Raw genomic sequence first — 12780 nt, 5'->3', positions numbered from 1 at the left:
TTTATTTTGTAATTTAAAAGCAATATTGTTTTGATTTTATGATAATCTTCCTTTATAACATTTCCCAACAATAAAATTGAATATTATGTACTTTTGTTACCTACATATGTATATGTATATGTATATACATATATGTAAATTTGTTTACATGTAGGTGCTTTTACTTTTATATAGAATTTTCTATGTTAAATGATATTTGTTTTTGTTGAGGTTTCAATTTAATTTCAATGGAAAATTATGAAAAATATAAATTTTATTTTTTTTATTATTTTAAAATTATTTTAAAATTATCATCGCCTTTTGTATAATTAATTAAAAAAAATCATTTTCTCTTATTTTCTTGCAGATACCTTTTTTATGATTCGTTCATAAGTACGAAGTTTCGAAATTAAAATAAAAGATTTTGCTACTAGAGAGTGAAAAATACTCATATTATCACACTACGCGTTGCATCCCGTACTGAAGAATGAGAAAATATAAACGAAAAGGAAAAGTATAAGACTTGCTATTTCATATAGAAATCTCTGAGAGAATCTCCAAAAACTCTGTATTAAGGTAATTAACTTTTTAATTAATCATATTTTCCCATATATGAGATGATCAAGTTATGGTCCAATAATTAAGAAAATTTATGCTGAACTGTGTTCGTTATGAACCACAAATAATTTCTTGTCGACTTCAGGAGTTTTCCTGTAAAATTATGTTAATTCCATATTTTCACGTATATGGTTACCAAATTATGGGTAAATTGGACTCTGCGAACTGAAATTTTGGTGGCATTAATTCAGTAATGTCTACAATTTGCAGGGAACAACTGATCACGTTTCTCTTTATATTTGATAATATGAGATTTTGACATATCTTGATTTTCAACCCTTGGGTTTTCTTGGTAAAGATAATAAAAGCTCACTATCCAAATTACTTATAAAACAGCTTAAGATTTTTTAGATCAATGCCTTTTCTCACCTAGAAATAACTACTTTCTAACGAGTTGCCTATTTTTATCTGATCCAGTAAGATGTTAGAATGCTTTGCCGGTAATCCGGGGACTCCACCTCAGTAGATAGATTCGTAGATTCTAAGGAAACCGAGTGGGACAGGAGTAACCCCCCAAGCCACCGCAGCCATTTTTGACTTATTCTAGCCCCCCAACTCTTTCGTCTATAATATCCCCGTCCCAATCACAAAGCCGGAGATATCCCTAAGGGAGTTGGACAACAGTTCCCGAACACTTAGGGATCCATGTCCAAGACGATTGCGGCGCCGAACAGCCAGTGCCGGACAGTCACAGAGAATGTGCACGGCGGTCTCATCGCCACCCCCACAAAATCTGCACAGGGGGGAGCCCGACTTCCCCAGCCTATGCAGGTGGTAATTCACTGGGCAGTGCCCCGTGAAGAAATTCGCAATAGTGCGAACCCGGCTCACTTTCGGAAAGAAACACTTTCGCATGACGGTACCCTTTCGTGTCCCGCCAGTGACGGGCGCATTCCGCCGCGAACAGGCAGGCAAGCCTGGCTCCCACGGCGGAAGAAAGCAGACCGCAAAAAGGCAGCAGCTGCACAAAGTCAGCCCCAGATCCCCACCGCGCCAGCTCATCGGCAACTTCGTTGCCCGCATGGCCACTATGGCCCGGCACCCAAATGAGCGTCACTCTGTTCTCCGATGCCAATTACATAAGTGCAACAAGGCAGCTCCAGATCAGCTTGGATGTAACTTGAGCTGAACGAAGCGCCAGCAGTGCAGTCCTGCTCTCTGAGAATACATAGATGGTGCGGTTTCTATACCCCCTCTCCAAATTGATTCTCAGGCAGATCTCTATTGCATGTATTTCGGCCTGGAACACTGTGCAATACTGGTCAAGGGTTGCATATACACGCGTGTCCGGGCGGACACCGTATACGCCCGAACCCACACCCGACTCCGTTTTGGACCCGTCCGCATACCACACGCTCGAACCCGACCTAAGTACCGGACCACCCCGATCCCACGTCCATCGATCGGGAAACAGAACCCTGTAGCTGTGGTCGAGGTTGTACTGCGGCAGACAGGTATCCGACATGGTTATTCTTAGAATCGGATCGCTCCCAATGAAGTCTCTATGAATTCTGTAGGCCAACTTTAGCCTTGCCCCGTCCTCGCCAGAGAGAGGTCGGTAAGTCACTAGCCGAGCTTCCTTCAATATATGGAGGTACAGTGGCGGCAATCCGATCATCACCTCCAATGCAGCGGTGGGAGCCGTCCGCATTGCCCCGGTCAGTTCCAGGCAGGCCAGCCTCTGTAGCTTTTCCAGCTTGGTCCGCACACCCGCCTGCTGAGCTTTACGGCAGCATACAATCGGCAGCATACATAGCTGACGATGGGCCTAGCAAGGGCCGTATATAGCCACAGTGCTATTCTGGGACTAATTGCCCAGGTCCCCCCGATGAAGCTCCTGCACGTCCACAAGGCCGCCGTAGCTCTCCCGATAACTCAATCTATATGGGTATTCCAAGAGAGACGATCATCCAGGGTTACCCCCAGATACTTCACCTCCCTCGAGTAACTAATACGTTCACCAAACAGAATTGGGCTCGTTAATCTGTCCCTGCTTCTGCGTCTGGTGAAGGCGACTTAAGTGCTCTTGCTTGGATTTATATTTAACTCAACGCCTTTGCACCACCTTTCCACAACACGTAAATTTTACTGTAGAAGATCAGAAATAGTGCTTTCAAATTTTCCCCGCACGACGAAGGCCACATCGTCGGCGTATCCCCAGACAAAGTACCCCGGAGCCCCTGAGAAAAGCGATTACATCATCCACTACAATGGACCACAGGAGGGGCGAAAGAACCCCGCCCTTCGGACATCCTTTTGCAACAGTGCTCTAGCGATATGTTGGAAACCCCTCTGCAAAAATGCAGGATATATCCCGTCATCACCTGGAGATTTGAAGGGCACGAAAGTGAAAACAGTCCATCTAATCCCGCCCATCGTGAAGACTAGACGGGATCGTTGTCAGTCATCCCTCCTGGGCCAGGATGCCCTCGGTTCAATGATCGCATTTGAGTGATTCCGAAGAATCTCCGAGTCAGGAAAGTGCATTGACGCCATAAGCTCCAACGTCTGCTTTCCGTTCTCAGTCATGGAGCCATCAGGACGTTCCATTAGGCCCAACCCGCTAGCATACTTTTTGGAAAGCACCCTGTAAAGACGCGCACTGCTGGAGAGTTCATCAATGCCCTTGCAGAAAGCCCTCCACGAAATTCTCTTCGCTTTCCTAATTCCTTTATTGTATTTCGTGAGTGAGTCTTTATACTCTTCCCACTAACCCGATGCCTTGGCCTTGTTGAATAGCTTTCTGGTCTTTAGTCTAAGCCTTGAAAGCTCTTCATTCCACCACGGGCACTTCCTATTGCTCCGCCTCGGCTTAGCGCGGCAGCTCCCATGGTAGGCATTAGTAATAATTGCCGTCAGAACCAATCTGTGGATTAGGGTACTCGATACATTTCTTCTGCCAGGCCCCCGGAGACCATGATATCAAATCTTCCCCAGACGGTGTGGTGGGCATTGGCATCACTTCCTATTATAAGTTGGAAGTTCCTCCTTCCACAAAAGTCCACTAGATCTTTCAGTTGCTCGTCCGGGTGGGCACAGTCCCTCGGGAGGTAGGATGAGCACACAATGAACTCTGTCCAGCCCCCGCAGGACTTCACCTTCACCAACGCAGCTACTTGATCCTTAGAACAGTAATCTGGAATGGGAACATACGTTAGCCTTTTACTAAACAAAATGCAAGCCCTAGGCTTGCCCCCAATTGTATTATCATACAATAGCTCACCTGTTAGGCCTTTAATCTGGTCCTTCACTATGTAGGGCTCTCGGATAAGGGCGATATCGAGGTGATCCTTCATAAATCTATGAGCTAGAACATCAGTAGATGCCCTAGCATGCTGTAGATTTATTTAGATGCACCTCACAGCCATATCATTTCCTCCGGCTCTTGTCTATGGGCTTTGGCCCTTTAGAGAAAGGCTTTACACGAGCCTTACCGCTCATTGCCGCCTTTTTACACATCTTGGTGGGCGCCTGCCCTGCCACAGCCTCTTTTGCCGTCCCAGGTGCCACGCCAGCCCCTCCAACAGCAAATACCGAAGCAGTTCCAGGCTTCCCAATGGGCTTGAGCCCTTTTGGTTCCCCCGGGACGCTTGTATTTGGCGTGCTGGTCGATGGTTCTTCCGTTTCCCTTGCCGCCATTTTCGGAGCGACTTCAGACTTTCCAATGAGTTTTGGCTCTTTTGTTTGGCCTGAAGTGCTCGCCTTTGTCGCGGTGGGCTTTGGTTTTTTATTTTGTCCTGCCCTGCCGCCAGCACCTTGAGAGGATTTTCTTCCTTTAACCCGAACGGTAACACGGAAGAAATTCAGGAAAAGTCGGAACTCCGCTTTCCGTACATCTTCCAATCCGAAATCATCCACGGAAAAGGTGATGGAGCAGCCTCCGTCCTTTTCCTTATCCATCCTCAGCACTCTCCAGGAATTTATCTTGAGGCCGGGATTTTGCTTCCCTATCCTACTTAGAAATTTGTCGCTGAAGAGACTGACGGTTGTCTCGTCCTTTGGTACGTAGTTGACGCAGATGTTATGTATGGATCTTTGGTATGTTGTTTGGGCAAGTCGTCGCCATCCAGTACCACGACGTCGCAACCGTCTCAAGGCTTTATCTTCCTGCAGACACTGGTTATCCACTCCCTGGTGTTTTGATTGTTGCATGTTATGTATCCATCCGTCCCTTTGCAACGCTGCAGTGAATTGTGGATGAGAGTCCACAACTTTGTCCATTTCATCCATGATGGCTGCTTTGATTTTCCCCATCTGAACTTCGGATAGCCTTCCCTCTGGATGCAGTCTATGAGTGATGGCCACCTTGACCTGTGCCACTGCATCCCGATAAGAAGTCATTTTCAGGTTTTGTTGAGGAATGTTCCCAGGGACATTTTCCTCAACATTGCCCTTCATCGACTTCTTTTTTGAGGGCCCTGCATCAGGGGTGTTGCTTTCCGACCTTTCCCTCTTCTGGGGATGGTCGGACACAACACCCGATCCGCAGGCCTTCAGCTTTTCCAGCCTTTCCTTCTCATATCTGCGAGCTTCCTCTGGGGACATGCCATCCCTGATATAAGCCGCGATACGCCGCTTGGATGCACCAGAGAAATATTGTTTTTTTCCCCTGATGTGCAACCTTTTCAGGTCCTCCTCAGTTTTTTGGATAATAGGTCCAAGAGGATCGTGATTAACCGTCTCCATCGGAGGCGCCGCCTTTTCCTCCACTGGCGTGAGAAGGAGTTCCTCCTCTGCATCAGTCAAGAGAAGCTCTGGTTCCGAAGACCCTTGAGCACTAAGTGGTTGTATGTTGTCCTTAGTATTGTTGTTGTTGTTGTCACTGTTGTTATTGTTTAAATTTTTCTCCATTTTTGGTCCCACGAATAGCGCGGGAATGTAAAATCACCCATGGGCAGAGCCCGGGATACCATGGGAAGGCTCGTTTAAACTGGAGGGCCCCTGGTATCCAGAGTTCGCATACTAACGACTAAGCTCCCCCTTAGCCACGCAGTCATTGCCATATGCTGTTTCACCTTGACTTGAGACGCCTGTCGTCAGCTGACGTATAGATATAGGGCTGAAACTCACAAAGTAAGAGGCTCGCCGCGAGACATGACCACGACACGAACGTAACTTTGATCGTTTCAATCACCCCTTTATCCTCCGCCATTACCGGAGCCCACCACTAGGAGGTGACAGTGCGGTTTTGGGCTCCATCTCAGTAAGCGAAATGCTTAATATATTTGTTATTTTTATTTCTCTTTCTTTTTTAATCTTGCTGATTTATATGTGATTAATATTATAGTGTGGCTGCTTTGACAGGGTTAAGGTGATAAAATAATGCTATGTACTGTAGATGAGATTGATTTGTTACAAATGAATGATAAAATTATTTTAAATATTTTTATTATCGTTATATTGAAGTTATTGTTGGATTCCTTGTTGAAATTTCTGCACCTGAAAGTTGGTTTATCTTAATACAGATGTTTGTAAATCTTAGTACAAGCTATCTTTATTAGGTGAACTGGAAAACTACTTATGTATATAATACATGGGCGGGTTTAAAGTTCAAATTGAAATATTCACTGTTCAATGAATAGTGATTTACTGGAATGCGAATAAAAATCCAAAATATTGCACACACTTTTACTTCTAAGGGCCAAATGAAATTGTTTATATTGAATATTAAATTTTTGTTTTAAAATCTTCATCTTCATGCAGCCACATCTAGTCTTGTTCCCCGTCAAGTCCTATAATAGTATTTTATTTTCGGAATAACATTGAATATGAAAATTCCCTTGTTGATTTTATTTTCTTCTTATATTTACAAGACTCTCAAAAACTATATGTATATTATATTTTGTATACAACTATGTATGTACATAATATATATATATATATCTATTATAAAATCCAATCGACTTGGGATTTTTTTTTTTAAATATAAGAAAATTTTTAGTTATTCACACTTCTTATAACACTCGTAATAATATGAAAGTGTAAAAAAAGACATTGCTTTTTCGATATAAAAATACAAAAATAAAAATTATAATGCGGCGCGTGATAAATTATTATTTTTATGTAATAAATCCTCCCTTGGAAACTTAAGAAGAAGACAATATTAAAAAAATATAAAATAAAAATAAAAATATGAGATAAATATCAAAAGGATCTATTTTTATTTTCACTATTATTTTTTATATTTATTGAAATTATTTTTTTTTCATCAATACCATGAATTTAAAATAGTGATGATCACCATCATTATAAAAGTTTCCTTATAAAATACGCAATAATTGAAAATATTTTTACATTTTATATTCAAAAATTTAAGATGAAAGTTTAAGAGTGTCTGAGGCGCGACACAATAATAATAGAAAATAACAGGTACAATGATACAATACAATAGAGAGAATAAATATATTATTATAAAGAGAGTGAAAAATTAAATATGCTTAAATTAAAATCGTGCAATTGAATTTATTAAAAAAGAAATCAAAAGTTCCGATTTTTATAAAGTATTTATTAAGAGAATTTATAAGGGCGTAATAAATGCTAGAGATAGAGGTTTACGTAAACAAAATATGTACAATAATGTATTTTGATAATTAAAATGTTCTGCTATTATTGGCCAAATATAGAAAGCGATCCGCCACCAGAATGGTTTTCGACTTGTCTTTGAGAGATAATATTAGTATTGCTTCTATTGAGCAAATATAAAACTGGTATGGAATATGCAATTAAATAATACGAGTATTGTCAGTATATTGTAAATTGAAGTCACCAATAGCTCTCTACTTGATTGCTTTAATTTTTAATGTCTTCCTCTATCAGCTCTCAGAAGGGTTTGTGACTTGGCTAAAAGGAAATAATTTTGTAAACAAGAATTTTCTATTTTATTGAACACGTGAAATTATGTGTGTACTTATCTGCCAGTATATGTAGGATTCTGTCATTCTGGATACTCCTACAGCCATTGACAGTTTGATTATGCAATATTTGCCAAATATAGGCATTAAATGCGAAAAAGATTTTTAAGTCTTTTGTGATTCGGAATTTTAAATACCGAAAGAAATTCGCTTTTTATTACTGCACCAAGTATCTGGTTTGGTTTTCACCATCTATAATCTCATTATAATATAATCTCTCTTCTTCTTGGTGTTATCGTTGATTGAAAGGATTCTAGTTCTTATTACAGCCAACAGCGTCTCTGTTATACGATTATTGAATTTCAAATAAATTGAATTAGATTTTGGACTTCTAATAAATTATTTATTTCCAAAAATTTTATTGAAACCTTTGAAGATTGAAATCACAAATACTTCATATCATAATGCTTTCTAATTTATATTTTACTGCTATAATATATCATTTTGATAACAAATAATTTAATCCTATAGTATTGTCAAGTCAAATTGAATTTATATTCAAATGCACCATATAACCGAAAAACTTTCCATTTAATATTAAAATTATAGAAAATAAAATCAAAAATAGTAAAGTGTTTTGTTTTCATTTTGTAGTTTTAGCACATAAGTACATAGATTTCATAATAGTTTTTATTTTGTGCAGAGGAAGCGCTTCGAGCACGAAAAAAAACCTTTTAATGTTTTTAAATTATTCCCTCCGTTACTTGTACAGATTCAAGCATCCATATAGAAAATATTTTGTTTGCATATTTATTCGGTTCTGCTTTTTATGTTAATCTTATCTCTTGATACTGCTGCCATCCGCGCCATTTCATTTCCATTTTTTCTCTCTTCATTTTTTTTTTCTTTGCGTATCATTCGTCAAATACGCTACTCTTGCCATTTTTATTCTTATTGTTTTTCTATTGTTGCCGATGTCTGTTTTTTGTGTCTCTCTCTTTTCGTTTTATAATTTTGTTTTAACAGTGATTTTTTTAAACGTTTTGCACTTTATATTAGTTTTGTTGTTTTGCAATAACAAAAATAATTGTTAAACTTTGCATTTCCAAGTCATTTTGCCAACATAAATCTGTCAAAATTTTTTATTATTTATTACTATATTTATACTTTATTTTTTTTTATTTATTTGTTTATTGTTGTCGGGATTAAACGCGAAGAGCGGTGCGTTTACAATTACTATATAGATAATATAATTATTGAATACTAAGTATATGGTGTTTCATGTATAAAACTTAAAATAATAAATCTATCCAAAATCTATATAGAAAATGTGCATGAATGTGTTAGAATTGTTCGGTTAACATCAAGATATCTCTACTGTGAAGAAAAGGTTTACATAATATTGTTTTAATGTTCTTTTATATAGTTTTTATATTATGTTTTATATTATGTAGTGGATTGGTCCATCCATTTGTGAAGATTGTTGTAAAGTCGACGATGTGTAGTTATATATGGTCGCAATCCTTGAGCTTGAGCTCGGTAAAAGAAAAAATTTAACTATCTACAAGTCTGTTCGCATTCCTTAAACCGTATACACGAAAATGAGGAAGTGGGTATTCTTGTCAAGTTGATGTGACGAATCCATTTTTAATAGTTAAACTTCTTTGCTGTTATTTTAAGATGCCCTATAAAGGCGGCAAAATATTCAACAACTGAGATTCTGTAGATAAGACAGAATTCTGCAATAAATAACTGCAGCACGGACCTTCACAAAATTTGTTCGTTGTCTTACTGGCCGAGAAAAAGATAAGGACTGGACTTCTGTGTATCAGAGTCAAATTTTATTGAGCCTACATAAAATTCTCGTAGAGCCGGATGAATATTTTCCGCCGTAATTTTCTAATTTCATTCTGCTTATAACTTTAATAAAATTGTCTTATTAAAAAATGTCCTAGATCATATTTTTCACACTTGCAAATAAACTTTGCATATTTACTCCAAGATCTCATAGTCGAATCGACCAGCTTTAAATACTCAGATTATATAAGATTTTTTTTCTACCATAGTCAAATTGATATTTTCGTTTTTGTTGAAATTTAATGCGCTTTTTTGTAATACAAAATGCATTATAATATAAATACAAATATGTACAAATCTATGTAAATATTCTAAATGTAAATTTTTTCTTTTATCTTCATTCTGAGTTGCAGATTAGAGATTTATGCGAATAAATATTAAAATCAAAACAAAAACATTAACAAAAGATGTAAGTATCACGACAACGTACTTTTGCTTGCTATTTTAAATTGTGTTTTATTGCTCAATAAATGCATATACATAATAATATGAATATATATACATGTTTATATACTAAAAATTGATATACTAACGTAGAGAGATAAACATACACCCGGTTTAGCGCAGATGTTCAAATGAAAAACGGAAAATTTATCTATTTTACTGGCGGGGATTATTTGGATATTTCATTTGTAAAAATTTTTGAAAAGCTAAATAAAGCAAAGAAAAAAACTAAAACAATATTATTTTATTGTGATGTATTATAATCTAAGAGAAATAAAAACAAAAGCGAACTATTTTTATGATAAACTATATAGGTTAGACCTGTGGTTGGTTGTTCTTTGGAGCTCACATGTCTACCTACTTTAACATGAAAAATTTAAAAATTCTTATTGAAAAATTTAGAGTCATTAAACAATTTTTAAGTGAGGAAATAAGGCCGTTTTCAAGTAAAATACCAAATCAAATAAACTTAGGAGACAGTGGTCGAACTCTTCTAACCAAAAATTTGTCTTAGGGTGATATTCGAATATCAGGAATATATAATTTTCAATATAATTTACCAAAGCCATCTTCTATTTAATCCATTTCAGCGACAAATATCGCTACCATGTAAAGATTGAGCGAAATATTTAGAGTGAAAAAATAAGCAACAGGCTCTTATTCTGCAAACGAAAACAAATTTTAATTTTTTATCTTTTGAAAAGTGTCGCATATTTTATCATTCTGTGTTTATTTTAAATAAAACATAAGAAAGGAATTTTCAGTTTTCCGACTCATCTTTTTTTTTCATTTTATTTTTTATTTTTTGATTTCTATCACCCAAAATCACAGATATGAAAACAAAAAGAGAAAAATCACGCATTTGAACATTTTTATGTCATCTAATGTAAAATATTTTGGTAAAACAGATTTAGCATTAGATTTGGAAGAGATTATCTTAGTTTTTTTTTCTAGATGGCTGCTGTGTTGTACGTACAAGCATGGTGGAATATATTGTCACAAAATATGGCGTAAAAATTGTAATAGAAGGAAATTTTAGTAAAATTCCAAAATACTAAAACTGTCTCAATGAACTTTCTGAGATGCACAGAGCTCTAATCGTAAAACCTAATCTAATCCTGAGGGCATGATATCCTAAATAATACAGTAACGATGTATTGAATAAAAAAGGCTTTTGTAGAATAGCATAATACACCTGATTCAATAAATCATCAGATTAAAACTGCAATACGTTAGGGTCATATGAGGAGTTTTGGTCTGGAAGGAGGGTGGTAATCCACAGAAGAAGGGAGTTTCTGTGTGGTTACATCGTCGACACAAAAGAATTACAAGAAATCGATCTACATAAGATTCTCGAATTTATCAGAAGCATATTTTTCGTGGAAGTACTTCTAACCCGATGGGGGACCGGAGAAGACGGGCACGGTATTAATAGACACATCTCAATAGAGTGGGATTGTCATTCCACGTAATCTAATTTAATCAAATTATTTTGATTATTGTCAATGATCTGAGAAATAATTATTTATTATTTCAAATATTTGCTAAATCAACTCTGGAATGACGAAAATCGACATCAAAAACATTTATGCATCATTCGGCACATGTTTCATTCACTTTAAGCTAAATCTGATTGTTGGAGATTTATTCTTTTATTGAATGTTTGTTGTTGTCACGACTGCCAAATAATTAAAAACAAAAAATTTAAAATGTGAAGTCTTAATAAATTCTATAAGACAAAAATTGCATAATAAACAAAAATAAGAACCAAGGGTAAAACAAAAAATTCCTTACTAATCCAAAATGTTCTCCACTGCAGGGTGCTTCGCTTCGATTATTTTAACAAAAATATTGTCTATTTTTAATGTATTTTGCTGTCTTAAAATGTCTCGACAAACTTTTATAAATTTACTCATTAAACTATTTTATGTTGTGTTTCTCGCGTGCTATAAAGTGTTTTTAAGCACCTTTTAATCTTTAATGTATTAAAATAGTTTTGAAATTTTTATTCTTATTTTAATTTTATTTTTAATTTTAATAGATCATTTCATCAAAAGATTTTATTATTTGCGATTTCTATAATGTTCGACATATAAAAATTCTCAGTAGCCGTTCTGCTTATGCTTGTTTATGGTTTTTGTATGAAAATAAAGTGATTCGATATTTAATAACACCTTAATTTATATGTGTATGTATGTATTATTGCAGTGATAAAAAATAATTTACTGGAAAATTTAATTATAATTTAGCTGTTGTAAATTTTAACTATTTTAATTTTATTATTTGAATTAATTTTTTTGGAAGACATAAATTCATAAAATTATTAGTGTTGTTCATGTAAGTGTTGATGGTCAATTTAGTGGTATAATGGGGTTCAGTTGTTAAATGGTATTTAAACAATATTTTCTCAAGTATAAAGGAAATTCTATGAATTTGCATTAATTTGGCTAAACATTCTGACAAAAGTAATATGAGACCTGATTTAAACCATCCAGGTGTACCATTGAAACATCAACAACTTCTTGTTGATTAAAATTACGAGCTCTGGTTCACATTTTCTAAGGTTTGACCTGAAAACATTCTTGGTATCCATTATGTATTTATTAAACCTCATTTTTTTAAAATGTTTGCATAACCTGCTATGAGATCGATCTTACTGACGGCAAGTATGTCAGTGAATAATTCAGCATTCCAAAAACTAGCCCTGAATTAAGTTTGAATAAATCATTCAAAACGGTTTTTCTACCGCATTCATTAATCATGATTACAATAGAATATTGAAATACCTTGATAACTCCTGCGCTAAAATGTAATACATAGTCTATATCATGACAACTCTCTTCTCTTCATTCGTAAGTAGATAGATACTAATCTAGCTTCCAATTTTTATAAAAAGCTTCTTTTTCAAGCATCTTCTTTTATTCAATTTAATGTAATGGCGCCTGAGCAGACACTCTTGAAATTCCAATAACACTTTATTGCGTTTAATTTTTTTGTGTCTCTTTCAGATGGCTAAAGTCAGCGTTTTTAT

The 12780-nt window shown here is 36.1% G+C and overlaps 1 protein-coding gene across 1 annotated transcript in view; it reads left to right on the top strand.

The window, feature by feature from the left end:
* Positions 1-350: 350 nt before the first annotated feature.
* Positions 351-12780, top strand: part of LOC129616644 (putative mediator of RNA polymerase II transcription subunit 24) — a 68964-nt gene continuing 56534 nt past the window's right edge. Inside the window, exon 1 of the mRNA XM_055532275.1 lies at positions 351-555. The gene's annotated coding sequence lies outside the window, so the exon portion shown is untranslated. The remainder of the gene's footprint in view (positions 556-12780) is intronic.

This window comes from Condylostylus longicornis, unplaced genomic scaffold (assembly GCF_029603195.1).
Source record: "Condylostylus longicornis isolate FDR11 unplaced genomic scaffold, ASM2960319v2 ptg000259l, whole genome shotgun sequence".
NCBI classification, from domain to species: Eukaryota; Metazoa; Arthropoda; class Insecta; order Diptera; family Dolichopodidae; genus Condylostylus; species Condylostylus longicornis.
This window is presented reverse-complemented; position numbering and strand designations above follow the sequence as displayed.